Raw genomic sequence first — 6,341 nt, forward strand, 5'->3', positions numbered from 1 at the left:
AGGTCCAGATCCAATTTGACCTAGGCTTAAACCTAAACTGTCTCTAATTCTGAGATTTAGACGTAGACCTAAGTCACCAGTTGCCGGGTCTGGCTCGGGTGAGTTATAAACTCCAAGGCCAGACCTAGATTTTTAAACTAAATCTCAGGGGGTCAAACTAGTTTTCTATGTGGATGATTGGATCAGGTTCGATTTCGTGAGATCCATATCTAGCCTAATTGATGGATCATAATTTGAGACACATGATCAATACATAAATCTTATCTTTGGTTATGGATCAAATATTAATCAAATTGATTGCGGTCCATCCAATCCACTTGCAACCTTAAACCGACAGTCCAAATAGGTTCTTGAACCCTCTCTGTGTCTTTGTGCCACAAGAGGAAAACTTAGGGCTGCCAAACAAGTGAACTTTTCATGAGCCATCTAGTGTTATGCTCCAAATCTGCAAACACATTGCATCTCTCATGCAAACATAATACATCTATACTTGGCAGGGCATCGGTGTGTAATTAAAAATGACATGCTACTCAAGGTCTATATGAGCATGAAAGTATGATCATGGAGAAGGCTTACATGTGGCAAAAAGATGAATAGGTGAATAAATACAATGATAAACATCAATGTACTGATAATAGCACAGCACAGCAGCAGCTCTTCTTGTAATTGAAATATATATATATATATATACACACACTACTTTGGTATTCTCAAAAAAAAAAAAAAAGAGCATACTGTAGCCAAATATAAGCAATTTCTTTTTCCTCAAACAAGACCATCCTGTTTTTCATAGAAGCTGAAATTATCATGTGTTCTCTTTCACAAAACTCAGCAGCAACCAAACAACCTGTTCAAAAAAGGAACCATCTTGTTTCTTAAGCATATGATATCCAGAATTAGAGCAGAAAATGGCAATAGTACTTCCAAAAATATTATATATGCGAAAGCTTAACTCATCATACATCACAAAAGGCAGCTTCGACACATAAATATAGATGCCTCATAAATTAGCAATATACGACTAAGTTTGTTCTACTTATCCCCGCAACCGATACTATCAACCTATATTGGTGATTCTAGATGTCTCTACTCCTCAATGGTCGGTAGGTAGAGCTCAGTCAGTGCGAGAAAGGACATCGAACCGAATAGGCAAATTGGGAATCCGGCCGATAAAAAATATTGATTCTTCATTTAGAATCTCTTCCCGACCAGGCCAGGCTTCGCATCAATGACGGAATCGGTCATCGGCAACTTTTCTGAGTCTTTCCGTCATCCTATCCTACCTCCAAGCATTTCCTCACGCACAGGCCTATGGGCTTAAGCAAGCCCCTTAAGAAAAGTCTTTCATTTCTTGTTCGAGTTTCGTTAGTTGAACATCATTTCTCGTTACTTGTTACGGTTGGTTTGGTTGAGTCCCGGGTTGCCTATTTGACTACCAGTCAATGAATAATTGATTGATTAGCAACGAGAAAATACTTTTTAGGCTAGTCAGGTGTACGTACTTAGTTCACAGTCGATTGATATTCATCTATATTAGTCGACTGAACAGAACATCAAGGAAGAACAATATGTAGAGAAGTATCCTTACACTGCTTGTATCTCTCAATCATTTCCTAGCACTGCGTCCATGACAGAGATAACTTCCCCTCATTGCTTGGGAAATCATCTGAATCAATCTCAGGCTGGGCCATGCTTCTAACAAACTCCATAAACAAAGGCCAATGTTCTGATGAGAAGAAGCGAGCACCCATTCTTAGATACACAAGAGAATCAAAGCTTGACTTCACTATAGATAGACTATCCTAAATTTTAAGGAAACCTTCTGCATCAAATGCCAATGAACGCAGAATTTTCCCCGGACACCCTCAACCCATGCTTCCAACAAACCCATTCATGCTTTCAGGTAGCAGTGTGACCGGGCTTGGCCTCGGCCATGAGGCTGTTCTTGGTCCAAGAGGTCCATGCCTGGGACAATCTTTATGCACGAATTCCTGGTAAATATCTTGGTGATCGCATTATACCAATCCTTGCTGTTTTGTTAGAGTATCCGACAGTCAATTAAGCTGCTCGGGACCGAGTGTCCTGCCACAGTGCCACCATTGCAAAAGTGGCACCTTTAGAGGTAATCACTGGCAAATCATCGAACATTTTCCGCGCAGTGGACAGCATGCGATCCTGAGCACCCCGAGAGGAAGAAATTTCCATAGGGGCTCTCTCAGAAGCCACCATTTTCCCTCAAGTTGTTGGAACCTGGTGAATGGTTGGACTCCGGGGCATCAAGTGGGGCGGAAAGGCCCCAAAATTTGTTCCCTGACTCCTCTGTGTCTCGTTTGAGATTGGCGAGTACGTATTTATCATAGCACTAGAATTCTCCAATGCCCGTAAGCCGATGGCTTCCACTGGATGGAGAGAATGAAGGGTATTGGAGCTCGCCGCTGAGCCACTGGGTCCCAGACTCACGAAAATGCTAGAAATTGGGTGGAAAGAGAAATAATCATGGAATTTACGTCAAAAAAGGAAGAAGAGTATAAAGGTGGAAGCTTTTGATCAAAAGAAGCATAAAGGTGGAAGCTTTTTGCTTGTCATAGTGGAGCCGATGAAATCGGAGAATGTGGAGCAGAAGCTCCGAAAGAACAGCTTGAGGGGTTGCCGACAAGGATGGGCAGGTCGCCGGTAGCAAGGGAAAGAAGTCGGGGTGGCAGCGACCGAAGCAGTTGGTGAACAGGAGTTTGGGGTCGGTCTCGGCGAGGCGAGCGACCCAATCGGGGGAGGGGAGGGAATTTTTGGTATAACGACCGATAAAATCTTACATGATGCTCCGGTGAGTGCTCAGCGAAGATGGAAAGAAGGATCAAATTTGCAACGAATTTTATAGTGGAGTCAACCAGTAATTTTTGTGGTGTATGGAATGTAAATGCAGTCAAAAGATAATTTTTTTCCAATTACCCAAAAAACAGGTAATTATTTCTTCCTTTTAACTACGTGGGGCATGCAACATATCAAAATAAAGATTTGGAAATTACTATATTTTTTTGCTTATAACTAGGCTTTGAACAGTATTGGCAAAGATGGTGATTCGCTGTATTCAGATCTGTAATAGATTTTTTCTTATTCTAACATTAAAGGTATGCGGAAGAAAGGGACATCTTTAAAAAAATGGTTAGATTTTAGTATCCATAGTACAAAGTTGTATTCTTTCTATCTATATCTTTTTTTTCAAAAATTCTCATTTGATCTTTGTTTTAGATGTAAATTGATTTTTAAAATCTTAATCAATGCTTGCAACTAGTGACGATGAAAGAGGTGGGTCGTGGCATGTAGTGGTGAAATAGTGGTGATGGTGAAGTTGTTGATGGTAAAGCAATGATGAGAAATTTTTAAAAAATATTTTTATTTTCTTTCAAATTTTATGAGTATATTTAAAAAAAGACAATAATAAAGAATAATTACAAATATGTTCTATCCTAAATTTTTGTTTTTATATTTTTAAAAAGAGGCAAGAAAGAAAAATAATGCAAGATAATACCTTATGTTATGAAAGATTGATCAGAAAACTATAAACAATATCTATTTGTTATTTAAAATTTAGGCGAATCTCGCATGATTTTCATCTTGCATTCCAATCCACCTTTTAACAACTCTTTCTATTTGGATAGTAACTTTTCAATATCTTTTTTTATTTTAGTGGATGATAGATAGGGCAAAAGGTGGTTGCAAACTTAAATTCATTATCAATTAATTTATATAAAATATTTCTTTTACTTTCTCTTTTTAACATCTGTGTATTTAAGTTTTCTCTTATCTTCTTACAAAAGGATTGAAGTATTTAAGTATCCATGCTAAGTTCTACATGCAAGCTACTTTTCTTTTGTCTAATATGATTTTTGTTTGTAATAATAGTTTAGGTTTAATATTGGACAGGTACATTGCTTTTAGGAAAAAACATGAATCTTAATGAGGCAAAATGAATGGTCATTATTTATGTTGTCTAAGGCATACATATTTTGATAAGTATTTCAAATTCATAATAACTTTATCTATTATTATATATAATAACATAAATGAGAATGAGCTATGCTCTTGACTTTACTAAAAATATCAAAAAGGCATATGAACTGCAAATCTAATAGCTGCTAATAAAGACCATATTTAATAATGCAACGCAATGCTACTTCATAATGTTTATGCTTCCTTGTGCTTACACGGTGTTTGGGGATTGATAAGATTTACAAGGTTTCGCTGATATATTTATTTTAATCCATATCACTTAATCACCAATGATATAAAACCTTGCACCCATCATGTAATATAAAGGTTGGCCTCTTCAGTAGGGATTGCACATAATGTTACCAAGCATATATAGTAAAAGCCTACTATCTATTTAGTTAAAAACCCTAAGATAAAGTCGTATATTAATCTTTTCTTAGAAAATTCTATGTGAGTATTTCAAGAAAATTAAAAAACCCCAAATACAATCATCTTCTATGTTGTATAAATTAAAGAGATATTTATTTAGAGTGATAAATAAAACTTTAATTGAAAGGCTTCTAAAAATTTTTAAAAGCCTATCATCCATTGAACAAAAACTTATTAATATAAAGCCATCCATTAATCCATATGTGATTGTTTTGGGAAAATTAAAAAGCTCCAAATACCTTCATATTTTGTACCACATAGATTGAAGATATATCTATTTAGAATGGTAAATAGAATTTTAATTGAAATATTTCTAAAATTTTTTGAGCCTATCATCTATTCAGCAAAAGAAATTTAAGATAAAGCCATTTATTAATCTTTTCTTAGAAAATTCCGCATGTGAGTGTTTCAAAAAAATTAAGATATTCCAAAATATCTTTATCTTCTGTACCACATAGATTAAAGAGAAATTTACTTAGAGTAATAAATAGGACTTTACTTGAAAGAATTCTAAAAAATTTTACTAGGAACGAATTGAGAGAGATATGAGAATATTGATAATAAATAGAAGGTAGGTAATCAAATCAAGAAGAATATGAGAATATTGTGGGAGATGTACAAGAAGAACTAGTCGCTCTATCTCTTGCCTTAAAAGACTCACGTCATTCACCGCTACTTTACATCATCCTTCTTTTTTTCAAATCTCAAATCTCTACTTATTAGCTGCTATAAAAGAAAAATAATAAAAAAATCTATTTTGAGTTTGTAAGTTCTTGCTTGGATGCCTTTTCCTCCGATATATATTATCATACATGGTTTACTGAGCTTTTATTCTATTATGGCATGGATAGTTTTTCTGTTATAAGTCCTTACTTGGATGCCTTTTTCCTTATATATATATATATACACACCATCCACTATTTATGAATTAGCATATAAGTTCTTACTTGACATGATCTCTTTTTCTCGAACAGACAGTGTTATTCTTATAGTATCTCTTCTTTTCCAGCTATGGATGGTATATAATATTAACATGCAAAATTAAAGTAAATTCTTTCTCAAAATCTATTAAGTTATCCTAGAAGAAAGCTACCTAGCTAATATTAGGTATGCAATAGTCCAATATTATGCCATCATTGATAAAAATTATGGAATCATTTCAACTATTCTTTGGACTACAATGTACATATTTCTTCATATTATGAGAAGTAAATTTTTCTTAAAACATCTTAAATTAGAGATTAGGTAAGTGGATCATTATTTGATTCTTTTATTTAAAAAAATAAATTTTATTTTTAGAAATAGAATACTCCAAAGCAAATTTATAATATGTAATGATGTTCTATTGTGTCCATATCAAAGCCATCTTGGAAGTAACATAGAAGGGGGTGACATGGTTGGTTTCATGGGAATCTCTAGCTTCCCATTTTCAAATTTGTCCTCCACCACCAACAACAACCATATATATTTAATCATTGTAGGGTGACTATCACACATTAAATTTCTAATGAACCTACTAAGCAACCGAGCCATTTTAGGTGGTGTATGGTTATAAGGACTAAAATATCAGAATTAGAATTTGGAAGGCGATGGAACTTGGATGATATTAAATTCAAGATGAAAAATTTGATTCATCTAAGGTTCCTCATAATTTATGTCAAAACACTACTTGATAGCAATTGCTATGTTCAGTGATCAAAGAACAAGGTTTTAGATGGAAATGTGCCACCCCAAGGATGATCCAAATTGGATTTAGTTGTGCATTTGGAGCCATATCAAGCACATTTGTTTATAGGCTATATCAAGCGTAGAAGAACGGTCAATCATTGACTTAATTTTTGGATTTATTTATACCACATTAAATAGCATCTCTTTAGATTTGAAAAATAAAAATCATATGTTGCAGCTGAGTTTCCTCATTATGA

This window comes from Phoenix dactylifera, chromosome 13, assembly GCF_009389715.1.
Source record: "Phoenix dactylifera cultivar Barhee BC4 chromosome 13, palm_55x_up_171113_PBpolish2nd_filt_p, whole genome shotgun sequence".
Lineage (NCBI taxonomy): Eukaryota > Viridiplantae > Streptophyta > Magnoliopsida > Arecales > Arecaceae > Phoenix > Phoenix dactylifera.